Source organism: Heterodontus francisci, chromosome 27 (genome assembly GCF_036365525.1).
Source record: "Heterodontus francisci isolate sHetFra1 chromosome 27, sHetFra1.hap1, whole genome shotgun sequence".
NCBI classification, from domain to species: Eukaryota; Metazoa; Chordata; class Chondrichthyes; order Heterodontiformes; family Heterodontidae; genus Heterodontus; species Heterodontus francisci.
The window spans coordinates 63,064,295-63,091,860 of NC_090397.1; the positions used below are offsets into that span (position 1 = coordinate 63,064,295).

The 27,566-nt window shown below is 44.3% G+C and overlaps 1 protein-coding gene across 12 annotated transcripts in view; it reads right to left on the reverse strand.

Moving 5' to 3' along the window:
• celf2 (cugbp, Elav-like family member 2) overlaps positions 1 to 27,566 on the reverse strand; it is a 567,676-nt gene that overhangs the window by 154,324 nt on the left and 385,786 nt on the right. The gene's annotated exons all lie outside the window — the stretch shown is intronic.

Here is a 27,566-nt window from a genome sequence, read left to right on the forward strand (position 1 = left end):
GTGGCCTAAGTAGTGTTTCATACAGTTCCAGATTAACCTCCCAGCTCTATTCTATGCCTCAGCTAATAAAGGCAAGTATCCCATATGCCTTCATGACCACCTTCAGAGATCTGTGGACATGCACTCCAGTTCCTTATGTATTTATTAAAAATATTTGGGTTTTCCTTGATTTTACTTGCCAATATTTTTCATGCCCTCTCTTTGCTTTCCTAATTTCCTTTTCAGTTTCAACCTTACATTTTTTATACTCCTCTAAGGTCATCTGCAGTATTGAGTTCTCAGCATCGGTCACAAGCTTCCCTGTTTTTCTTTATCCTCTCCTTTAAGCCCCTTGACATCCAGGGGGCTCTGGATTTATTAGTCTCACCCTTTTTCTTTAAGGAAACATACTTGCTCTGAACCCTCACTATCTCTTCCTTGAATGCCTCCCACTGATCTGGCACCGATTTACCTTCAAGTAGCTGTTTCCAGTCCACTTTAGCTAAATCACATTTCAGCTTAGAAAAATTAGCTTTTCCCCCAATTGAGAACTTTTATTCCTGGTCTTTGTCCTTTTCCATAATTTCCCTAAATCTAACTAAATTATGATCACTTCCACCAAGGAGCTCCCCAATTGATACCCCTTCTACCTGCCCAGCTTCATTCCCTAAAACTATGTCAAGAACCACTCCTCTCTTTTGTTGGGCTTGCTTCGTGCTGGATAAAACTGTTCTCCTGAATGCATTTTAAGAATTCTGCTTCCTCTGTGCCTTTCAAACTAATCCTATCCCAGTTAATATTAGGGGGGTTGAAATCCCCCACTATTCCTTCCCTATTGTTTTTGCACTTTGAGAGATTTGCCTAGATATCTGCTCTTCTATCTCCCTCTGACTGTCTGGGAGTCAATAGTACTCTTCCAATAGTGCGATTGCCCCTTTTATGTTCTTCAGTTCAACCCATATAGACTCATTTGATGATCCTTCTGCCATATCATTCCTCCTCACAGCTATAATTGTTTCTTCAATCAATATTACCCTTTTTTATTCCCCTCTCTATCTCGTCTGAAAACCTTGTAATCAGGAATGCTCAGCTGCCATTCCTGCCCTCCTTTCAGCTATAATATCATACTCCTAAGTCAATCTGTGCTCTCAGCTCATCTGCCTTATTCCCTCGACTTCTTGCATTGAAGTATATACCAGTTAGCACTGCCAAGTCCCCTTTTTTTTTTTAAACTTACTAATTTTCTGCGTTCCATTTCCAACATTTCTTTTCTCTCTTCTGAATCTACTCTCAGGTCCCCATCCTCCTGCCAAGCTAGTTTAAACCATCAACAGCACTGGCAAAACTCCTTGCGAGGATATTGGTCTCGGTCCTGTTGAGGTGCAACCCTACCTAGCTTGTACAGGTCCCAACTTCCCAAGTAGCAGTCCCAATGCCTCAGGAATCTACTGCCCTCCCTCCTGCACCAGATCTCTAGTCACTTATTCATCAGTTCTATTTTCCTACTTCTGTGCTCACTAGCAAGTGGCACTGGAAATAATCTAGAGATTACTACTTTTGCGATCCTGCTTTTCAATCTCTCTCCGAGCTCCCTAAACTCTGCCTTCAGGACCTCACCCCTCTTTCTGCTTATGTCATTGGTGCTGATATGGACCATGACCTCTGGTTGTTCACCCTGCCCGCTCAGAATGTCCTGCAGCCGCTCAGTGACATCCTTGACCCTGGCACCAGGGAGGCAACATACCATCCTGGATTCATGTCTGCGGCTGCAGAAATTCCCATCTGTTCCCCTCACTATCAAATCCCACACCTTTATTGCACTTCCACTCTTCTTCCTTCCCCCATGTGTAGCTGAGCCAACCATGGTGCTGTGGATTTGGGTCTGCCTGCAATCCCCAGAGAAACCATTATTCTCTCCTGTATTCAGAACTGAATACATGGGATCCCTGCCCTGCCTGCCTGGTCCTCCTTGTACTTTTGGTGGTCACCCATTCCCTCTCTGCCTGCACATTTTTAAGCTGCAGAGCGACCACGTCCAAAAACGTGTTATCACGAAGCTCTCAGCATCATGGATGCCCTGTAGTGAACCCCAGCCGCTGCTCAAGCTGGTGACACTTACAGCATATGTTCTCGTCCAGGCCATGAGATACATCCAGGAGTTCCCGCATGGCACAGGATGTGCATTCCACAGGGCTGAGGTTCCCTGCCATGCCTTTATCTTCTAGATAATTATCTGGAAACACTTACCAGCTACTCACCAATTGGCTCCTTCCCTGATTATGACGTCACTAGTCACTATAAATGTTTTGCAGATGTTACTTTTGATATTGGAGATTTCGCTGGAGGCTCTCTCCCCCGCTTTAACTCCTCGGTTGCTGTGCTCAGACTCCACTCAGATCTGCAGCCGCTACCCCCACCGCCGATGCTGCCAGTGAGTCTCTTTGCAATACCGATAAACATCTCCCTGCTCTCTTAATTAATGCCTCTAGACTTCCGCTCTCAGATCTTGCTGTCTCCTGCTCCCTCACTCGCACTGCTCCTTATTTTGTAAAAGACCAGAACGGTATCTCTGCCCTCAAACACCAAATTCCCTGAGTTAAGTACTCTGCCAGAGCAGAATTCCGTGCTACTGACCACTGAACCTTACATTCTTGCGTATGTCTCTCACTGTGCTGTGAAATTGGCCAGACACAAATTGGGTGAATTTCCCATTACAGGAAGACCCAAGACTGCTTGAAGGAACAGTTCTCTAAGATAAACTGTTTTTATACTGGGCTTCATAGGGTACCAATGTTATATTCCAGAAATCCAGTTGAAGGAGGATAGAACTGCAGCCAATCTTTACACATTTTTATAAGCATTTATTTACCAGGTTACACATTACAAGTATGCACCTCCTAGGCAAATAACCACAATTTCAGTCTGTGTCTATTTATAGGAGCACAAGTGAATCCCCAGTTAATGCCCACCACCTGCATACAATTAAAGACAAATAATATACAATTAACAACCAACACCACCAGCTCCTGAAGGATGGGTCTTATCCAGGAGCAAATTAGGTGGATTCACTAAAATTGGCTACTAGGATGCCCCGAGCTAGCCCAAGCAAATCCACCAGGTTTACACAAAACCCAGTGACAGCACATCAAGTCATATTTAGAATCGTTGTTCAGTGAAATTTTAGGGGTCCCAAACTGAAGCTTTGCACAAAGCCCCTACCAGCCCCTGGTTAAAGGACCTGATGAAGGGTCTATACAGAATACATTAAACCATAATTCCTCCTTATTGGTGCTAATGGACTTGCTGGGTATTGTCTGCATTTTCTGTTTCTCTTGCAGAATTCCAGCAGCTTTGACCCCAACGTAACTTCAACTCATATTCCACATACAATAGAGCCTCAGTCCAAATCACAGGTTGGGAGGGTGTTAAACTAAAGCTCCTCACGATTCAGGTAGGTTTATAAATTACTCAAGTTTTCCTGCATGGTCTATAATGTCATCTCCACCCCTCAAAGTATAAATGCCTTGTAACACACTCTACTGCCTCCTTAGCTTCAAGTCCTGCACACCCTTTTCTCTTCCTGGACCCAGTCTTGAAGTCAGAACGTGTTGTAACATCCCCTAGGAACAGACAGAGGGAGAAATCTGTTCGCTTAAGACGGCGCTATACATACATTGATTCACCAGAGGCAGGTAACGCCACGGGTCATTAGCTACGCAACATGCATTGATAGCATTGAAGAACACAGATCACGCAGGCAGCAACTCACAATGCTACCTGACCCCAGGGAATCGACACAGGTCTGCGTAGCGCAGCTTAATTTCTCCCCCAGGATGTTACAGCACCGAAACAGGCCATTTGGCCCATCAAGTCTATTTTTATCCTTATGAATCCACTCTCCTGCTTACTCCCCATAGCTTGTAATGCTCCTTTCCCAAACTATCTGATTCCCTCATAAAAAGGTTCTTGCATTCTACGTTTTCTTGCATAGAATTCCTACTCATTTTCATTCTCAGAACTCCGAACATGTTATAGTCCTTTCATTCCCTACTTCAGTCCTTTCTCACCCCTGCAATCTGGCAACTTTTAAACAACTTAACCTCGAATCCTCATTTCAGTCTGTTTCCGTCCTGTACCACTGGCCTCACTTCAATTGACAGCAGTTGCAGGAAATGTAGATAAAGTGACCACAGTGTCATGGTATCTGGAATAGAGTTGCCAACTCTCCAGGATTGCCCTGGAGTCTCCAGGAATTGAAGATTAATCTCCTGGACACTGCTGTGACCAACCTAGGAGAAAAATCATTGGGGCATCGTATGTTTTTTTTTCCATTTCCTTTGAACATTTACATATAATTATGGAAGTATCGGAGATGGTGGGGAAAGTGCTGTTTGACCAGACGAGGGCAGTTTAGGAGGGGAGGTCACGAGGCTCAGGAATACACCCAACCAGAGTTGGCAACTTTATTCCTGAATCATTTTGCTCTTCCTGGTATGATGAAATGATGTGTGTGTTACTCTCTTCAGTTCTTAATCCGAATCTATAGCCAGCAATCTGCAGTTTATTGTGCTTATAAACTTAATATCCCGCACTGACTCAGTGAGCTGTTTAACTCACTGACAAGCAGCTACCTTGAAAGCATTTTAAAGACATTTTTTGGAGATTCTGAACACAGCCTTTGGCATTCGTTGACAATTCCCTGGATACAACAGACACAAATTAAAATGGACAAACCAAGCCAGCAAATATCTGTCTGGTTTGAGGGGTTTGCATTAACAATGTAATAGAGTGACACCTCCAGTCAGTCAGGGAACTGCAGCAGTTCTGGAACTTGCAGCTCTCAGACCCAAACAGCAGCGTCGCTCAAGAGTAGATTTAGCCCCAAATACAACATCCAACTAACAGTTTTAACGAAAAGGTTTTTTTTTATTCCCTGACAGAAAATACAGATAATCTAATCACACTAAGCTGAACCAAAGATTAAATGAATTCTCCAGTCATAACTAAAACCCAGAAGGTCGGGGAGCACTATGAACATGTGACAAGGGAGAAATGGTCACTCATAATTAACCTCCCCTTTGGGAAATTAAACACTAAACGCCACATATGTTTCTGTTTTTAATGCCCTCAGAGGCAAATAAAAAATAGATTTTATATTCTTTTCTACAATATACAGAAATGTCACCACTTAGCTGATGGCAGCTGGGATGTGCAATTCTCAGTAATTCCAGGCTGAGGAGGATAAATTCTGTGGTTCCTGATCATTTTCCTGTGTCTCCCACTGGGGAATCCACGGGTAAGGATGGGGCTGGACTTTGGTGCTGCTCTCCATAATTCCATAGCCCGCTGACACCGTTTGAACACACACTTGGGATGGTCACAGGTAGTCAGTTTGGTACCTGTGGAACCACATCCCAACACGAGCCGAGAGAGAGGGGAGAGCAAAAGATCTGAAAAAGTCACTCCAGTGCAATGAAACCCAAGAGGACAACAAAAGGGTAACTATCAAATCACATGGATTTCTGCAGCTGTTGGAACCCTGGAAACCCGACCCCCCACCCCCAAAAACCCTCTACTATCTACCTTGCTGACAGCCAGCCCAGCCTGATCTTCAGACTGGTTTGGCATCCTAAGACTCACCTGCCAAATTTAAATGTGACCAGGATCTCAAAATTGCTGAGGCCCCCTTTGGCACTGGAATGGGCGGCCGGTCAGTGCGCTTGGTGGGTCACAGGAACAGGAGTGGGCAATTCAGCCCCTCACACCTGTTCCACCATTCAATGAGACCATGGCTGATCTCCATCCTAACTTCATTTACCTGCCTTGGTTCCATGTCCCTTATACTCTAGACTAGCAAATATCTATCAATCTCAGATTTAAAATTATTTGAGCCAACATCTGTGGCTTTTTGTGGGAGCTCTGCACTTACACCACCATCTGCACAAAGAAGTGCTTCCTAACTTCGCTCCTGAATGGCCTGGCTCTGATTTTAAGGTTATGTCCTCTTGTCCTAGACTCTCCCACTAACTGGAAAAGTTTCTTGCTATCAATTCCTTTCAAAATTCTAATAACCTCAATAAAATCACCCCTTAACCTTCTTTATCCCAGGAACTACAACCACAGCTTGTGAGATTTTGCCTCATAATTTAACCCTTAGAATCCAGGTATCATTCCAGTAAATCTGCACTGCTCCTCCCTCCAAGGCCAATATATCCTTCCTAAGGTGTGTTGCCCAGAACTGCTCACGGTACTCCAGGTGTGGTCTAACCAGGACTTTGTATAGCTGTAGAAAACTTTCTTCCCTTGATATTCTAGCTCTCTAGTTATAAAGGCTAACATTCCATTAGCCTTTCTGATTATTTTTGGTACCTGACTACTACATTTTAATGATCTGTGTACCTCCAATTCTCTTTGGACCTCCGCTGTTCCTAGCTTTTCACCATTTAAAAAATACTGGGATCTGTCAGTTTTTTTGCGACAAAATGGATATCTTCACACTTACCTGCACTGAACTCCATCTGTCACAGTTTTCCACTCACTTAATCTATCAATGTTTCTTTGTGATTTTATGCTCCCATCTACACTACTTGCTCTGCCACCTAAATTGTGTTATTGGCAAACTTTGGATATATGGTTCTCTATTGAGTTGTTCACCCCAAAGTAAAAATTGATCCCCTGGTCTGTATCAGGTGAATCCTGCAGGAAGGTGAGCTTTGGGTGAAGATAACTTTGAGCTTGGCTGTGAATAACCTGTTGATATAGTCAGTGTCTGCGTTCATACATAGAAAACGGCCACTTGCGGAAAGTGTTTGAGAGCACCTGCAGAAGTGAACCTCAGTTACGTATTTAGGAGAAGACCAGGGTTTTGGGGGGGGGGGGGGGGCACTGAACGGAAGTTTAAAAAAGTGTACATGCAGGTTATCTGGAGTATTTAAGTCTTTCTCAGGATTGACATTTAAAAAAAGGTCTCCTCCAAATTCTTAGGTCACACCTAGAATCTGTTAACAACAGTGCAGCACTTAAATCACCCCAGTGGATAGCCAATTTCACTGCATCACCAGAAAAATCTGTTCAGGTGCTGTTGCCAGAGGCATAGGCTGCATCAAATATTTCTCCCGTCTCCCAAACGCCCCCAGCTGCTGCGACCTCTTTGTTAAAAAGGAACTAATAGGTTAGTGCACCATTATGATTTACAGCAGAAAATACCTTCTTCACATTCTAGCCTTAATTGGGCGGGCAAATGTCGGCTGCGCCAGAAGATCCCACTGCTTGTCAGACCTGCCTTGGATGTGGCCTTACCAAGAAGAAAAGTATTACTGTTAAAATGCAATGAATCACAGGCCAATCTACATTGAACAGACCATTGTAATTCACTCTCGGGAGTGTTTATTATCTTGACGAGGCAGAGCTACACAAGATAAAGCCATTCAAAATGACTGATTCGCAGACACTGCTTCATCCGACGTTAAGGACTCGGAGATTACTAAATGAGGGACTCAATTTCACTGTGCTTCCAGAAGAGCTTTTTAGAGGGAGACTGGCTGCATTTCAGAATTAAGACATTCAAAATGCTATTATGTTAGCAATTTTGGGTTAATAATGAGCCTAGTTTTTCTCGCCACACTTCTTGGCAGAAGGACAATACCCGTGGTCTCTAGTGGCTGCTTGGAGGCAATGTGTGCTAAGGATGTGAGAGATAAATGTTTTGTACAGAGTGTAGAAACCAATTCACATAAAATGTAAGATGAATGGAAAATATGAACAGTGTTTACTTGCTGGAGTGGACCTATAACAACTATCTGTTAGAGAAAAGATTTGCAATTTTCAAGCACCTAGCTATTCAAATTGTAAATGTTTTTCACTCCCAATTCCTTGCGTTCAAGCAGATGGCATGGGGCCACATTGAGTCAAAGTCAGAAATATGTTTATTTGTCACTGCAAAGAATATATCAAAACTGTGTTGCTATTTGCAGCGAGTAACAATTTGGGAAAATGTAAGCATTGACAGAATGCCAAAGGACAGCTACAGCCTATCAAAGAGATAGACTATGTTAAAGACAGTTTTAGATTGCACTCCCACTAATTTTCTTCCTCCACCCCACTCTCCTCAGCTGATTTTTTTTGACATCTTGCTGAGGTTCATCTCTCTGGGCACGAGGGTTAATTTTCATGATTGAGCTTTGACAATTAACATCGCACGGCTTTTCTTTTCACAACGTGAGGAGGGGCCCAGTCAAGCCTGATCCTGAAAACACACAATGTCCACATAAGTGCAATCCAACTGGGCTGGGGACAGTGGGTGGGGAACGGTAAGCTGACTTCTCCGCCCCAAATGCAAGGGGCACTTTGACCATACTGTCAACCAGGCTGAGATCAGCTAGTTCACACACGGTGCAAAGTTTTGCTGAAAATCTGTGTGGCAAGACAATGAAGGAATTTAAAGCTGGCAGAGTATGGACCATGCAGTGTGCTGGTGATACAGACCACGAATCACAGAGTTGCTCACACTTATTCACTGAGGAGGAGTACGTGCAGCTTCCCTTTTTAGGCTGGAGTGTCTTGTAATGCCATCCCATAAGAGATGGCTGCAAATTTTCAGAAACTCTTACAGGATATTGTGTCATGATTGGATGCGAAACCCCTTGTGAATTATGTTGTGTACTTGAGTATTAATGTCAACCGCCATTTTATACAGCATGTCTTAAGTTTTTTCTTCCGTGTTCTGATTGCCAAAATGGAGGAGAGGGGTCAGGTGGGACTGCAACTTGAGAACAGTCTAGTTTTAGGACCCAGGAGATCCCAGATACAACCTGCTGTACTCGAAACTGTAACCATTTGTGAGTACAGCCTGTCCTCCATTATACAGCTGCCGTGTGCTAGAGCCACATCTCCCTGCAAGAATTCACAGCCTGTCTTCAAGCTGCATTGACTTTTCTCTCTAAGGCCTATCTCTCTAAGCCCTTTTCAACAGGGAAAATTAAAGAGAAGCCACATTTAAAAAATCCTGCAAGAACCAAACCAATTCGAAGACAAGCTGCAGTAACAGCATAAAAGGTTTCCTCTCCATCCAAAAAGATGTCTTCAGTAATTTAGTTGTCTCCATCATCACCTTTGTAAAGAAAAAGAAATTTGCAAGAGAAGTCTCCAACAGCTCCTCCCCCATTCGGCATTTCTAATCAGTGATTTGGACTTTGTTTTGATATTCATAGACTGCAGGTTTAAATGAAATCCATATTAGCTGGTAGTTAAGGTAAGTTTCTATTTAGTAAATGTCCTTGCCTTTTCTTATGCCTTTAACCTTTCCCTGAATGTTTGTAAGCGTGTGTGGCGAAGTTAAACCCCCTTCATGAGTTTAAGAATGTGTTAATAAACCCTACTTCTTTGTTTTAACTTTAAAATCCGTGTTGTTGAAGCAATCATTTATTATTAGGGTTTAAGGGAGGGAAAGAAATTCACTCACTCATCTAGTTATGGACAGGTGGTTGAAAAAAAGGGAAATTTGATCAGAGGGAAAAAAAATTAAATTAAACTGCCTGTTTGTAACAACTGTTAGACTCAAATGCATCTCCTCTGTTAATAAAGCCATCCCCAACAGGTAGTTTCCTCTTTCATCCCAATTAATTCTTTTCCCCTCAACAACGCTCATAATTCCCCGCAAAGCCCAATATTGCTCACATATCTGAGGGCCTGATTTTCTAGCCTGGGTTGGTTGGCATCCTTCCATCTACGAAAGATGATGGACATGCAGCAAACAATCCATTTAGGTGGGGTGTCTTCTCTTGGTTGCTTATAGTTGTGAAGGCCAATCCTTGACAGGCAGGTTCTGCCACAAGTGCCGCACATGAAGCTGCCAAGTGACGCTGTGAGTTCTTGTTTTTGACATTGGCACCTGTTGCCAAGCTGCTGTAGCAACTGGTCAGCATAGTAGTGCACACCAGTCCACGGGATGTGGCGCCATTTCCCTCTTTCACCAGCTAGTGACTCCCAAGTTCGATAGTCGACATTTAGGGCTTTCATGTCACACTTGCAAGTACCCTTGAAGCAGAGCTTTGGGTGCTCCACTGGTCGTCTGGCCCCAGCTACCTCACCATACAGAGGGTCCTTGGGTATGTGACGGTCTTCCATCTTGCAGATGTGTCCGATCCACTGAAGCCGCCTCTGTCTGATTAATGCCAACACACTTGGGAGCCCTGCCTTTCAGAGGACTGTACATTTGTGATTTTGTCCTGCCAGGATACACCCATAATGCACCACAGACAGCAAAGATGGAAATTATTGAGCTTCTTTTCCAAATAGCTGTAAATCATCCATGTTTCACAGCCAAACAGCAAGGCGTCTGAGTCAGATATTAGAAAAGGTCGTCACCTGGAATCTCTGCTGGGGTTCTCCTGATCTCCTACGAGAGATTGATAGAAATCTAGCAGAATGGTTGCAGACGATCAGGAGATCACATTCCGCACCCATCCCCCCCACTCTGAAATTCTGCCCCGATTGCCAGATCAGCGATTCTTCTCTTACCTGTAGCCTACACCTCCCCCATCTCTCTCTCTAACCCTTCTCTGTTGTGTTGATAACTACTGTGGCCTTTGTTAACCCCTGCACCACCCTCTCCTCGCACCTTCAATTTGTTGAAATTAAGCCTCATGACTGTCTCTTGGCAAATTCTTTCCCAGGACTTCAAAATGGAAGAATATCCTACCTGCAGACTTTTAAAACTCAAGCTTGGCATCAAGTAACCATTACACAGAGTCATTTACGGCACAGAAGGAGATCATTCAGCCCATCGAGTCCATGCCAGCTCTCTGTACAGCAATCCAGTCAGTCCCATTCCCCCGCTTGAACATCATAGCCCTGCAAGTTTATTTCAAGTATCCATCCAATTTCATTTTGAATCAATGATTGTCTCTACCTCCACCACCCTCATAGGTTGCAAATTCAGATCATTACCATTTGCTACATAAAAAAGTTGTTCCTCTGCGTGTATTACGCAAAACCTACAATCTGTGTCCCCTAGTCCTTGTACCATCAACTAATGGGAACAGTTTTTTCTTTCTCTACCTTATCCAAACGTGTCATAATCTTGTAATCCCCTATCAAATTTCCCCACAATCTCCTTTGCTCCAAGGAGAACAACCCTAGCTTTTCCAACCTAACCTTGTAGCTACAATCCCTCATCCCTGGAACCATTCTGCTAAATCTCCTCTGCATCCTCTCAAGGACCCTTACATCCTTCCTAAAATGTGGTGACCAGAACTGGACACAATACTCTACTTGTGGCCTAACCAGAGCTTTATAAAGGTTCAGCATAACTTCACTGCTTTTGTACTGAATACCTCTATTTATAAAGTCCAAGATCACATATGTTCTGCTGACTACTCTCACCTGCCACAAAGATGCATGTGTGGCACATGCACCCACAGGTTCCTTTGTCCCTGCACACTCTTCAGAACTGTGCCATTAAGTCTATATGACCTTTCCCCAACCCTTCTGCCAATATGCATCATCTCTCACTTCTCCGCATTAAATTCCATTTGCCACTTGTCTGCCCATTCTGCTAGCCTATCTACATCCTGTTGCAGTCAAGTTGTGTCAAACTCACTATTTGCACTCCTCTAAGTTTAGAATCATGGGCAAATTCTGATAAATCTCATCTTTGCTCTTGATTTAAAAGGATTTTACAACAACAGAAGTTCCAATTTGTTAGTCTCCAACAATTTCTCCATTGGAATGTGTCAAAGATAACTCAAGCTATAGAAATGAAGAAATATTCTTGTGTTGAATGTCAATTGCTTGAGTTAAGAATACAGACATATGCCTTTGAAAACTTTTGTATGAACAGTACATGCCTTAATGAATCATCATTGTATACCTTGAATTGTAATAACGCTGTTTCAGAAATAAAAGACAAACAAAAAACTTAAAACGTGAAATACAACGGGCTGAAATCACAAAAGCCCCAAGTCCCATTGGCAATTGCTGCTTATGGCCACTTGTCACAAGATAGATAACGGGACGATCACACATCCAGAAAGGACAGTCCCCCATCACAGTATTCAACTGTCGGCAGGCCTTTCTGCCTCTGTTACTCAACATGGAACTTTGTTCAAAACATTGGCCTTTATTTGTATGAAGGTGAACTTCGAGATTATCAGTCCAAAACCTGGCTTTCTCCAGTCTGAACCATTCTGGTAAAGGGTTTGACTTGAAGTAGCGAGTTTCCGGATCTCACAACTCTTGCTTTCTCCTGACTGGATCTTTATTTGTATGAAAATGTATGTCCTGCATCAAATACGCCAGCTCCTTGTGTCTCAGCTGGCAATGCTTTTGGCCTGTGTGTAAGCACTGAAGCTACCACATGGGCATGCTCACTGCTGCCATCCCGAACATTTGAATTGTTGTTTTATTTGTCTCGTCACAAAATATGTTGGACCAATTGACCAGCAGTTGGCAACTGGCCAGAGTTGGAGCAGGAAAGAAACAAAAGCATTTAATCTTCAATTACAATGTTTGTTTTTGTGTAGCAGATGATAATTCTGGGCTGGTGAAAAACAGCAAAATCCCCGGCCTCCATTCAAGACCAGAAATGCGACTCACTTCGACAGTGAAGCTATCACATTTGAGATGCACTGAGACACATGAGGGCTGATGCTACAATCCCATACTCCCTGTAGTGCCCTTTGTAGGCCCACATCCTCTATTAAAATTAAACTGATCTCCCTTGCACTGTTTGTTTTTTTTGACTTGGTGCTGTTTGAAACTGTTTGGTAATGTATTTTTTACAGATTTTTATGAATAAAGTATATTTTGGAAATAAAACATCCTCTATTAAAATGATTGAATGGCGAATCTCAAGCTATGCACCAATGATATGCTTCTTGTGAGCAACCCCTCCTCTGTTAGGAGCGTGGGTTCATGGAAATGACATTGTATCCCTTGGTTTTTTTCTCCCTTTTATATCTATTATTGGCTATTTCTTTTCCTTCCACTCTAAGCCTGCATCTAAGCTTAGGTTTTCAGATTAATGTTCCCAGACACTGGAGGGTCTGTAGGGGTCATCCAATTTCTGTCTGTCTTGACATGACTAGCCTCTTTATAATTGCTCATTGTAGATTTTTTGCTGTATTTCTGTACATATTAGCATATTATGTCGGTGGCTGCAATGGTAGCATTGTTTCTCTTCTGTTGGCTGACATCATCTTTTGTAAGTTAGAACAGAGGATCCTCAGTGTATGCCAATGTTTGCAGTGGGCACTGGGGTTGAGATGGCGGTGAGGCAGCTTGGGAGGTCAAAACCCCCGCTCCCCTGCCCACCAATCATTTGTTTGTCAGAACTTGGCCAAAATTGACAGAAAATAATTTACTCAATTAACGTTTAAATTGATTTCTTTCTAGCTTTGAGTCAGTCATGAATGACAACTCAGCTTTTGGATGATGGCGTCATGGCTGTGTCGTGTCGTCAGCCCAATCTAGATTTTGACCCCCTTACAGGAGGTCCCCAGGTCTGTGTCAGCATTTGCAGGGGCTCCCATGAAGCACGCTAATATTTGCAGGGTACCCCAGGTCTGTGCCAATTTTTGCTGGGGTCCCCAGGACTGTGCCAATGTTTGCAGACTACTTCAGGTCTATTCCAATATTTGCAAGATATCACCCACACAGGAAAGTCTGAAAACCACTGATCTGCAGAAGACCAGAATAGAAAGTAAAATGTTGAGAAGATGTGCCTGCTTGGAGGTAGATATTTGGGGTTCGATAGGAGTTGAGGGGTTGGTTGTGAGGATGAGTAGAATTGCTCCCAAACTTATTGAGGGGTATTGTCCGCTCCAAGGTGAATTTGTGGTGAGGTGGGATATCAGTCAATTAATTCTAAGAAATTTTCTTTGCTTAGTATAAATGTGTCCCATGTGCGACTATGACAGAAGCTATGTGACATGAGGGTGATGGAAACACATGCTAAATGTATAATTTTTATTATGTTAAAAATAGATAGTGTTGTGTGCTAGATTGGGAAGTTCATTGAAATTCTTATCACAGAACAGTACAGGACCAGAAAAGCTTCTGCAGTCTAGCTGGCTGATTCCAAAAACTACTACTTCTCAATCACTCAAAAATCTATCTAAATCTCCCTCAAATTTTAACTTGTTTAATTCCTTCCAAAGCTGTATTTTGCACATTTGAAGGCAATTAACCTGAAACACAAACACCATTACCCCGATCAGATATTGGTTGGAATTTTCTGTAAAATTTAACATGTCTGAGTCAGTCACTGGTGAATGATAGTTCACCGGAATGGTAAAAGAAAGTCTTGCACTTATATATTGACTTTCACAACTTCAGGATGTCCCAAAGCGCTTTACAGCCAATGAAGTATAGTCACTATTGTAATGTAGGAAACACAGCAGCCAATTTGTACACAGCAAGCTCCCACAAACAGCAATGTGATAATGACCAGATAATCTGTTTTACTGATGTTGGCAGAGGGGCAAATGTTGACCAAGACACCAGGGAGAATTCCCCTGCTCATATGTGGATAGCACCGTGGGATCTTTTACCTCCACTTGAGAGGACAGACGGGGCCTCAGTTTAATGTCTCATCAAGACAGCCCCTCCAACAGTGCAGCTCTCCCTCAGTACTGCACTGAAGTGCCAGCCTAGATTTTGTGTTCAAGTGTCTGGAGCCTACAATCTTCCAAGAGAGCTACTAACTGAGCTGACAACGGCCAAGAAAGGATAACAGGTAGATGATGAATGCATAAGCATAGATCATAATTGAGCTGTGAACCCCTGCCTCGATGTTTTTTCTCCCCTCCCTTTTGGTTTGCAATGAAGTGGATTACAGAGAAATTCTCTGTACAGCGGACATACACTGATCAACATATTAGCAAAGACGCTATCTACCTACCATGCTCAGTTTAACTGCAATCTCCCAGTTTGGGCTGCTTAACAAACAAAATAAGAACTTCACTGACTTGGTGAGCAAGGTGCTTACTTGTATGGTAAAGCAGCAGTTTCACAACTGGGTTCAAATTAGAAACAGGAGTAGGCCATTCAATCCCCCCAGCCTGTTCTGTCATTCAATTCGATGATGGTTGATCTGCATTTTAATTCCATTTACCCGCCCTTGTTCAATAACCCTTAACTTCCTTATGATCTCAGTTTTGAAATTTTCAGCTGACCCCTAGCCTCAACAGCTTTGAGAGTTCCATATTTCCACTACCCATAGGAATACAGGAGCAGGAGTAGGCCATTCGGCCCATCGAGCCTGCTCCGCCATTCATCCGATCATGGCTGATCATCCACTTCAATGCCCTTTTCCTCCACACTATCCTCATATCCCCTTATGTCATTTGTATTTAGAAATCTGTCAATCTCTGCTTTAAACATACTCAATGACTGAGCTTCCACAGCCCTCTGGGGTAGAGAATTCCAAAGATTCACAACCGTTTGAGTAAACAAATTTCTCCTCATCTCTGTCCTAAGTGGCTTCCCCATTATTTTGAAATTGTGTCCCCTGGTTCTAGACTCCACAACCAGGGGAAACATCTTACCTGCATCGATCCTGTCTATCCCTTTAAGTATTTTGTAGGTTTCAACGAGATCACCTCTTATTCTTCAAAACTCTAGAGAATACAGGCCTAGTTTCTCCACAATCTCTCTTCAGAGGACAGTCCCGCCATCCCGGGAACAAATCTGGTGAACCTTCATTGCACTCCTTCTGTGGCAATAATATCCTTCCTAAGGTAAGGGGACCAAAATGTACTCTGGGTGGGTACTAAAGGACGTAGCTGCTAGACTGGGTCTGCGGCAGGTGGTGAGGGAACCAACACGAGGGAAAAACATACTTGACCTTGTCCTCACCAATCTGCCTGCCGCAGATGCTTCTGTCCATGATAGTATTGGTAGGAGTGACCACCGCATAGTCCTTGTGGAGACGAAGTCCCGTCTTCACATTGAGGATACCGTCCATCGTGTTGTGTGGCACTAATCACTGTGCTAAATGGGATAGATTTCGAACAGATCTAGCAATGCAAAACTGGGCATCCATGAGGTGCTGTGGGTCATCAGCAGCAGCAGATTTGTACTCAACCACAATCTGTAACCTCATGGCCCGGCATATCCCCCACTCTACCATTACCACCAAGCCAGGAGACCAAACCTGGTTCAGTGAAGAATGCAGGAGGGCATGCCAGGAGCAGCACCAAGCATACCTCAAAATGAGATGTCAGCCTGGTGAAGCTACAACCAAGGACGACTTGCATGCCAAACTGCATAAGCAGCATGCGACAGACAGAGCTAAGCAATCCCACAACCAACGGATCAGATCTAAGCTCTGCAGTCCTGCCACATCCAGTCGTGAATGATGGTGGACAATTAAACAACTAACTGGAGGAGGTGGCTCCACAAATACCCCCATCCGCAATGATGGGGGAGCCCAGCACATCAGTGCGAAAGACAAGGCAGAAGCATTTGCAACAATCTTCAGCCAGAAGTGCAGAGTTGATGATCCATCTCAGCCCCCTCCTGAAGTTCCCAGCATCACAGATGCCAGACTTCAGTCAATTCGATTCACTCCGCGTGATATCAAGAAACGACTGAAGGCACTGGATACTGCAAAGGCTAAGGGTCCTGACAACATTCCGGCAATAGTACTGAAGACCTGTGCTCCAGAACTTGCCGCACCGCTAGCCAAGCTGTTCCAGTATAGCTGCAACACTGGCATCTACCCGGCAATGTGGAAAATTGCCCAGGTATGTCCTGTACACAAAAAGCAGGGCAAGTCCAACCCAGCCAATTACTGCCCCATCAGTCTATTCTCAATCATCAGTAAAGTGATGGAAGGGGTCATCAACAGTGCCATCAAGCAGCACTTGCTTAGCAATAACCTGCTCAGTGATGCTCAGTTTGTGTTCTGCCAGGGCCACTCAGCTCCTGACCTCATTACAGCCTTTGTCCAAACATGGACAAAAGAGCTGAACTCTCAAGGTGAGGTGAGAGTGACTGCCCTTGACATCAAGGCAGCATTTGGCAGAGTATGGCATCAAGGAGCCCTAGCTAAACTGGAGTCAATGGGAATCAGGGGGAAAACCCTCTGCTGGTTGGAGTCATACCTAGCGCAAAGGAAGATGGTTGTGGTTGTTGGAGGTCAATCATCTGAGCTCCAGGACATCACTGCAGGAGTTCTTCAGGGTAGTGTCCTCGGCCCAACTATCGTCAGCTGCTTCATCAATGACCTTCCGTCAATCATAAGGTCAGAAGTGGGGATGTTCGCTGATGATTGCACAAAGTTCAGCACCATTCGCGACTCCTCAAACACTGAAGCAGTCTATGTAGAAATGCAGCAAGACTTGGACAACATCCAGGCTTGGGCTGATAAGTGGCAAGTAACATTTGCGCCGCACAAGTGCCAGGCAATGACCATCTCCCCTTGACATTCAATGGCATTACCATTGCTGAATCCCCCACTATCAACATCCTAGGGGCTACCATTGACCAGAAACTGAACTGGAGTAGCCATATAGATACCGTGGCTACAAGAGCAGGTCAGAGGCTTGGAATCCTGAGGCGAGTAACTCACCTCCCGTCTCCCCAGTGCCTGTCCACCATCTACAAGGCACAAGTCAGGAGTGTGATGAAATACTCTCCACTTGCCTGGATGGGTGCAGCTCCAACACTCAAGAAGCTCGACACCATCCAGAACAAAGCAGCCCACTTGATTGGCACCCCATCTACAAACATTCACTCCCTCCACCACCGATGCACAGTGGCAGCAGTGTGTACCATCTCCAAGATGCACTGCAGCAACGCACCAAGGCTCCTGAGACAGCGCCTTCCAAACCCGCGACCTCTACCACCTTGAAGGACGCAGTAGATGCATGGCAACATCACCACCTGCAAGTTCCCGTCCAAGTCACACACCATCCTGGCTTGGAACTATATCGCCGTTCCTTCACTGTTGCTGGGTCAAAATCCTGGAACTCCCTTCCTAACAGCACTGTGGGTGTACCTACCCCAAATGGACTGCAGCGGTTCATGAAGGCAGCTCACCACCACCTTCTCAAGGGCAATTAGGGATGAGCAATAAATGCTGGCATAGCCAGTGACGCGCACATCCCATGAATGAATATTTAAAAAAAACAGCACACAGTACTCCAGGTGTATCTAACCAAGGTTCTATAAAATTGAAACAAAACTTCACTACTCCTGTACTCAAATCCTCTTGCGATAAAGGCTGTCTGGCATCACCTCGAACGGCCTAGCTCTAATTTTAAGGTTGCACACCCTTGTTCTGGTCTTCCCCCACATTTAATTGGCACAGGGGAGAGAGAAGTTGTAATTTGGTAAATCAATGCCAAAATAACCCATTAATCCAGACTGAGGCCAGTCTAATAATAACAATTTCAAAAAGAATTCTCAATTTTCCTCAGAGAACTGACTGCAAAGACTGACTGCTTTCAGTCACTTCAATCCTAGCTCAGGCCTCCCAGTGCTGCAGTATGTGCTTAATGCTGGAATCTGGACGCTGTCCCAGATGTGGAGGATAGTAGGACAGAGTGCAATGTCATCTGAAGATTGAGGAATTATGGGCCGTAACAAAGGTCACCTGAACACTTGTGTCATCAATTTCTGGGGAGTCTGGAAACAGGATTTCTGTTCTATAGTGCTATCTATAAGCTTTAAATTCGGAGAGGACTCCAGTGGTAAATGATTTGGCAAAATGCCTGATGAGTAATTTTCTAATTCTGTGACAACCCATTCAGCTTCAAGCTTGATTATTCCATTTTTTGTGTGTTCAGGCTGAATCAACCTTATTTCTGTGACAAGTTCATTTTTCTGAACAAAAAAAATCATTTTGTACAAAAAGACGAAAACGTCTTGTGCGACTTCTCTCCATGTTCCAATTGGGTGACCTTGCTATAGACCTTGATTAAAAGGCACATTTTTGCTGTATGTATTCAGCTTATCATTGGAAATTGCAACCTTTTCAGATGTCACCTTGTGCTTCTCCCACACTGTACATTTTACCTTCTCTTTTTGTGATTCTCATAGCACAAGGAACTGACAGTAATAATAAAATCAGGTTTTAAACCCTCTTACAAATTAATAATAGAGTATTGTCCTGCACAGACATTTTCCATCTGCTTCTCCCCAGTTTCTTTGCTGTCATTGTTGCTGCTTTAGGAAAAACCCATGATTTCATCACAACTGCAATTATTGCCACAGTTAGAATGGATGTTCTTTGAGTGATCAGAGAACACAGGTCTGATTAGAGCACAAAGTACAGGATGTCTGCTACTTTAACACAGGAACCTGCTGTAATGCTTATTGTAACTATTAGCAGATTTAATCATTTTCAAATTCATTTACAGAACGTAGCAGCCCATGAATTCCTTGAGAATTGTCTCACGAAGCGTTTTAATTCGCTGCACTTGCTTCAGGAATGCAAGCTTTTAACGCACATTAACGTTTACTCCAATGGCCAACTGGGTCACTTGTCCCAATGAACCTATTCACTCACTTCCCCCGACTTGTCGTCCTCCTTCCTTTCCTGTTCTGATGATTTGTGGCTGGGTAATTCAGCAAGTTAATGTTTGATGCATTCCTGGAGGTTTCATCGCATAGCCTATTCCCTCCAACTGTCCTGCCCAAAAGAACCTTTAACCTCTCAGCTCCAGTTTCCTTTTTGCAAAACATTTTTTTTTAAATACCCCAAGATTTTTCTCCTGGGTTGCTCGTTGTAGATTGATCTTTAATTCAGGAGACTCCGCAACACTCTTTGGCAACATAATGGTACGTAGGCCACAGATAAATTCCATTTGCAGTGTATGCACCCATCAGCTTTTAGTGAGCTGAGCCCAGATGTTGCTTTAATAAGACAGGGGAGGTTTGTAGATGGAGTGCCAATGAAGTGGGCTGCTTTGTCCTGGATGGTGTCAAGCACTTCATAATATAGTGATGAGCTGCCTCCTTGAACCGCTGCAGTCCATGTGGGATAGGTACACCCGCAGTGCTGTTAGGGAGGGAGTTCCAGGATTTTGACCTAGCTATTTTCCTCACCAGACAGTGCCCAGGCTGAGATCTAATGACCGTGGTGATCGACCATCAGGCAAATGGAGATGTGTGGAAAGGTTTCCCATTGGTTCATCTTCTGGATTGTTCCCTTCTCTGTGATAATGTATCCTTGTATCCCTTCCAATGTGGCCTAGGTGACATCCGGAATCATGCCCATAAATTTGCATTCAATCATTCCACAGCATTTAGCATTGATACCACAATGCTGTCCAGCCTGACTCTACTGAGGAAGGATTTCTTTGCCTCAATCTGGTATTCCTGTCAACATTGTTCAGACTCCCCCTTCAGTTACACCGACTGGCTCAATACTGTGGTACACTTAAGCTTAGTATACATCTTTCTTTCCTGAGCTATTAGGCATTGTTCGATGTTTAAGGTACCATGTTGGAATCCACACAGTCATACAGGGCAACACGATATCAAACCAAGGCAGTGCATTCAGTTCCACTTCCTCAGAATGCACCCATCTCGGTATTTATTGCTGCTGAACAGTTGCAATCTCTTGCAAATGGTGAACACTTAGGACGGAATTTTACAAATCCCTCAATGAGTGGCTGGTGGCGGGGGGAGGCCCATAAAATTTAGTGGGAGGTGGGGAGGGCCGTTCCTGACATCTACCCATCCCTGCTGCAATTTTATGCAGACAGCGGCAGCGAGAAACGGCCTGCCCACCTCAGCCCAGTCAAGGCCCTGAAGTGGCCAATTAACTGGCACTTAAAGACCTCCTCCTGCTATCACTGGTATTTTACCTGTGGCAGGAGAGGGGTGACGGCCTTTGCAGGGTGGCCCTCCTGATCGGGCACCCTCTGCCCCACGGAGGGCCATCCCCGAAGCCTCAACTGCCCCTACCGCACAACATCCCCGCCCCCCTCAAACTGAGCCCCCTAGCTCCGCCGGGGCCCAGCTGATTGTCCCCAGCGAGGTCCCAAATAAAACTTACCTGTCTTCCAGGATCGTCCTTCACCTTGCTTGCAATGGCTGGGTGCAGTCTCACAGTGGTCACTGCTCCCGGTGGCACTGCTGGGACGAAGAGCTGCCGGCAGCTCCATTAGGTGTGACTGCCTGCCTCAAGGAGGTGGAAGTTCTGCCCAAGAACAATTAAGGGCCTGGGGGAGGGACAAATCCAGGCTTGGTTCCCCAGGCCCAGTGGAGGCAGGCTCACCCTTGACTTTGCAGCCGGTGGGCGGGGTTTCCCGATCAACATAAAATTCCAGCCTTAGTCTTGGGAAAAATGGGGCCCTGCTATCAGAAAATATATGATATACTCATACCTAACTCCCCATTATTTCCCTTCAAAGCATAAAGAATCATTCTTTATGATGGTGCCATAGAAACCCCTTTGGGAGACACAAAGACCCTTTGAAGGAAGAATCAACATTTTGAAAGGAAGTCCAAGCATGCTGTTAAAGGTTGTGTAATGCATCCTGTGGTTCTGGTATTGCAGACTTACACATCAACCAGGGGACTTCTGCCAACAGCATGCCAGAGACTCAAATATAAATCTGGAAGCTCCCCAATGGTTCAATTGGATGACTCTGTGCAGAGCTACGCCAGGCTGGAAACTTAAGATTACTGGCCTGTGCAGAGAGAGTTAATTGCATTCACTGAGGCAACAGGAGCTAGCTTCCCTGCTACTGACCACTGATCAGTTGCACCCACTGGGGTACGTGTTATCTTATGTGTATACGCACGTGCAGCTGACAAAATCAAATGTGGCAACATTATGGTCCTTGGTCCAAATCAGGTATTGGCTGCCAGTCATACTTCAGGTAAGGGTGCAACTGAAGCCTGTCCGACCAGTGTTATTTTGTCTGGAGTGTTCCTGAATCTGATTCAGTGCTGTGCAGATGGCACAAGTCAGATTTTCTGCAACAGATCCACTACACCTACCAGGTGAATACAAATCAAGCTGTACAAGGGGCTGGCTCAGCAGCATGGGTTTGTCAGGGTATGGTGCAAAATAACTTGCTCAGCACTTCCAGCTATTTGAGTGAATTTCATCAGGATTTAATTGGAGGTACTTAAAGAGAGTCTGTTGAACACATGGAAGGCACAGATTTGAGCATAATTTTCTTTCGTTCAGACAGATGTCATATTGTTTGTTTCTTAGTAATAAACTACGAATGATGACTCCCTGTAGACTCCAGCTGTGATTACGGTTTCAGAATATATTTGATTACACACCTGCTGGAATTTATTTCATTTTTTTTTTTAAGAACAAGAAATCTATTGAAAATAAGCGTTATTTGTCTTCTCACTTCCTGTCTTGAGAGTTGTGACCCAAAGTTCCATTGGTATATCTGACAGCCTCTAGTACCTCAGCCAGTCGGCCGCTGTTCATATGGAGTCGAGAGGGTGTGTGTCAGAGGGCAATTCAACCTGGAGGGGCATCAAAGCCAAGCCCTATCCCATTTTTCAGTTCATGTCCCACAGAATTGTACTCTACAGCGGGAATCACTGGTTCTCAAACAGAAACGGGAATCCTGGATAATTTAATTTCCCCGCCGCCACCACTTCCACACCATTCCCCCCCGCCGCCAAACTGTAGCCCCGGTGTACCTCAATTAATGCGCGAACTAAGATTAGCAAACCCAGCACTGCCTCGCAATCAATCGTGACAGTTTCTGACGTGTGTGGATTTGTGCAACATCAGATGGAGCCTTTAGCAGCTGATAAAATGTTTCAAAAATGAAAGAATCTGCAATATTACTGCCTGTTATGGAGGATCCCGAAATTGTGTACAAAGTAGTAATTCACTTCAACACTGTGATCCCATTTGAAACCACGAGAGTGAAGCTTTAGCAGCTCATGAGCATCAGCTCTGACAGACTACCTTACATGCATTGCTGGCCATTTTATTTTCCTGCTAATGGGCTGGGCTGCTGAGGACTTTAAGTGCGTTGCAGCTGAAATGCTGCTACATGGTCTTAAGGTACACGGCATCAGATGGCACTTTCCAATGAACACCAGGTTTGATTCCAGCAGTTGAAAAGATATGATGTGAGCAAACATTACAACAACTTCCTGTTATATAGTGGCTTTAACATAGTCGAACGTCCCAAGGTGCTACATAGGAGCATCAGCTGCCAAAATCTGACAACGAGCCACATAAGGAGATAATTGAACAGGTAGCCAAAAGCTTGACCAAAGAGCTAGGTTTTTAGGAGTGCCTTAAAGGAGGAGAGAGGGGGAGAGAGAGAGACACACACACACACACAGACAGAGACAGAGAGAGAGAGTGAAGTGGAAAGGTTTAGGGAGGGAATTCCAGAAATTAAGACCGAGGTAGCTGAAGACAGGCCCGCCAAAGATGGGGCAATAAAACTGATTATTAAAGCAACCTGTCATCATATAAACTACGCATCCTAACATATATTAAATATATGCAACATAATAAAGTATACACTGTACATTGCATAATGCATTTAATGTTATGGAATATATTTTATTGTACACCTATAGTTTGTAAAATATAATGTACCATGTATATTATCTTATATAGTGAGGTGAGAGTGACTGCCCTTGACATCAAGGCAGCATTTGACCGAGTATGGCATCAAGGAGCCCGAGCAAAACTGAGGTCAATGGGAATCAGGGGGAAAACCCTCTGCTGGCTGGAGTCATACCTAGCGCAAAGGAAGATGGTTGTGGTTGTTGGAGGTCAATCATCTGAGCTCCAGGACATCACTGCAGGAGTTCCTCAGGGTAGTGTCCTAGGCCCAACCATCTTCAGCTGCTTCATCAATGACTTTCCGTCAATCATAAGATCAGAAGTGGGGATGTTCGCTGATGATTGCACAATGTTCAGCACCATTCGTGACTCCTCAGATACTGAAGCAGTCCATGTAGAAATGCAGCAAGACTTGGACAATACCCAGGCTTGGGCTGATAAATGGCAAGTAACATTCATGCCACACAAGTGCCAGGCAATGACCAGCTCCAACAAGAGAGAATCTAACCATCGCCCCTTGACATTCAATGGCATTACCATCGCTGAATCCCCCACTATCAACATCCTAGGGGCTACCATTGACCAGAAACTGAACTGGACTAGCCATATAAATACCGTGGCTACAAGGGCAGGTCAGAGGCTAGGAATCCTGAGGCGAGTAACTCACCTCCTGAGTCCCAAAAGCCTGTCCACCATCTACAAGGCACAAGTCAAGAGTGTGATGGAATATTCTCCACTTGCCTGGATGGGTGCTTGACACCATCCAGGACAAAGCAGCCCACTTCATTGGCACTCCATCTACAAACATTCACTCTCTCCACCACTGACGCACAATGGCAGCAGGGTGTACCATCTACAAGATGCACTGCAGCAACGCACCAAGGCACCTTAGACAGCACCTTCCAAACCCGCGACCTCGACCAACTAGAAGGACAAGGGTAGAAAATGCATGGGAACACCACCACCTGCAAGTTCCCCTCCAAGTCAGACACCATCCTGACTTGGAACTATAATCGCCGTTCCTTCACTGTCGCTGGGTTAAAATCCTGGAACTCCCTTCCTAACAGCACTGTGGGTGTACCTACCCCAATTGGACAGCAGCAGTTCAAGAAGGCAGCTCACCACCACTTTCTCGAGGGCAATTAGGGATGGGCAATAAATGCTGGCCTGGCCAGCGATGCCCACATCCCATGAATGAATTTTTAAAAAATAACATATCCTTTGTCTACACGTATAATCGAAATCTCATCTATATGCCCACTCACAACTTGGCTGAAAGTGGGAACCCACGAGTGGTGAAAGCAGAAGGATCAGACACGAGTTGCCACTCCACAGGATAGTCTGTCAGCTGTCTGCTTGCCACTCTTATGGTTAAAAAAAAAACAAAAGGACGATTGTCAATTTTCCACCGTCACAAAACCTATATTTAGGCTGTCATGTGAAATTTTCTTGATTGAACAAGTGTAATGAGATGGAAATGTAATCTAATTCAGTCGATTTACTTCAATGCAAAGTACAAAGACAGATTTTTTATTACAAAATTACAGACTGGCTGGTTGTAAAATGTAATAAGTACAATGTAATCTTTGGATATGCCTTAAAGGGAAAGGTATCTCCGGGGTAAGTGCTATTCCTGATAGACACTTCCTCCCTGGAGATCCTTCCCTGACCCTAGTTTAGTTGTACTTTTCTCACTAGTTCAAACGAATAAGTGTTAGGTCTTGTCTCACCTGAGGTAGTGCCAGCACCATCTCTCAGACATATGGCCCAGTGTCCTGGGGCGCTGCCAATACCATTTTTTAAAAAAACTCTCTTCCTCTCCCTTGTACCTTCACAGCTGCTTTTGAATAATTACTCTCTCCAATTCCCCACAGAATGTACAGCACAGAAACAAGTAGTTCAGCCCATCCAGTCCATGCCAGTGTTTATGGTCCACATGAGACTAATCCCACCATGCTTCATCTAGCCCTAATGCATATCCTTCCATCTCTTTCGCCCTCACATACTTATCTGGCTTCCGACTCAAATGCTATTCGCCTCAATTACTCCTTGTGGTAGTGAGCTCCATATTCACACCACTCTTGGGCATGTGAGGAAGAAATCTGCATTTCAGGTCTGTCTAACTACCTGCTGCTGGAAGAATAACAGTCCTGGAAGGCACTAGGACAGACCCACCTCTCCAGAAGAGTTCCAGTTTCTTCAGAGGAAGCACCGATGCCTCATTTAGTGCTAAATTCAGGTCTTCAACAGCGTCCGTTAAATGCTTTGCAACAATTCTTAAATGGCACAATCTGTTTATCAGCTGCTCATTCAAGTTCCTAAGTGTTAGGATTTGAGATCTCTGCACTCAGCCAATTCTGGCCTCTTGCACATCCCTGATTTTAATTGCTCCACCATTGGCAACTTTTGGTCTCCTTATCTGAGGAAGGATGTTCTTGCTATAGAGGGAGTGCAGCGAAGGTTTACCAGACTGATTCCTGGGATGGTGGGATTGACGTATGAGGAGTGATTGAGTCAGTTAGGATTATATTCGCTGGAGTTCAGAAGAGTGATGGGGGGATCTCCTAGAAACCTATAAAATTTTAACAGGATTTGACAGGGTAGATGCAGGAAGGATGTTCCCGATGGTGGGGGAGTCCAGAACCAGGGGTCAGAGCCTAAGGATACGGGGTAAACCTTTCAGGACTGAGATGAGGAGAAATTTCTTCACCCAGAGAGTGGTGAGCCTGTGGAATTCGCTACTATAGAACGCATTTGAGGCCAAAACATTGTATGTTTTCAAGAAGGAGTTAGATATAGCTCTTGGGGCGAAAGGGATCAAAGGATATGGGGGGAAAGCGAGAACAGGTTACTGAGTTGGATGATCAGCCATGATCATAATGAATGGCGGAGCAGGCTTGAAAGGCCGAATGGCCTCCTCCTGTTCCTATTTTCAATGTTTCTATGTTGCTATGTGCCTTTAGCTGCCTAGACCCTAATCTCTGAAATTCTCTCCCTAATCCTCTCCACCTATCTCTGTCCCTTCCTTAAAACATACCTCTTTGACTAAGATTTTGGTCAGCTGTCCTAATATCTCATGTGGGACACGTCGTTGACATTTCAGCATTAAACTCACTCTGAAAGGGGCTTAAATGAAGTGACACAAGGATGACTGGATAGCTATGGTCTTAAGATTGTTAGCACTCTCGACCGGATCCATCTGTTGTAGGCACGGTCATGTTGGTTAGCTTTCCCAGGGGCGTAAACTGCTTTGAAGAGGGAAGTTCTTTCCCTATCACGTCCTTGGATGATTCAGTATGGGGGAAATCAAGACTTGACAGCTTGGAGACGTTTCCGAGGCAAATGGGCTTTCCATCCGAGGCACAGAAAATAGCATGGGTGCAAAAGGGTGAAAATAAAGATTGGGAGAGGATGGGTGGTTAACAATAAAACAAATTAAGATGTAATTATTTGCTTTAGCTTACACCGTACTGGTTTCTATTTCAACGATCCTACAGTTGTCAGCTGTGGCTCAATAGCAACATTCTTGTCTGAAGGCTGCAGGTTCATTCCCCACTCCAGAGACATGAGCTCCTAATTTAGGCTGATACTTCAGTCCAGTACCAAGGGAGCTCTGCACTGTCATTTGAATGAAATTTTAAATCAAGGGTTCCTTCTGTCTTCTTGGGTAGATGTTAAGGATCCTACAGCACTATTCAAAGAACAGGGACTTGCAGCCGATATTTATTCCTCAACCAGTACCTAAAACAGATTATTTGGTCATTTATTTAATTGCTGCATGTGTGAACTTGCTCTGTGCAAATAGGATGCTGTGCTTCCAACATTACAACAATGACTACGCTTCAAAAGTACTTCATTTGTTGTAAAGCACTTTGGGGTGTCCTGAGATCATAAAAGGAGCTGCCTGAACCCAATCGTGTCAGCACCCTTTCAATATAATGTAGAGACTCCCCAGTACAGTGTCACCATCCCTTTAATGTAATGCATTGATTTCCCACTAGTGAAACCAGCTCTTTAACATAACCCATTATTATTTTACATATTTCAGAGTGGGAGATTCTAAAATTTC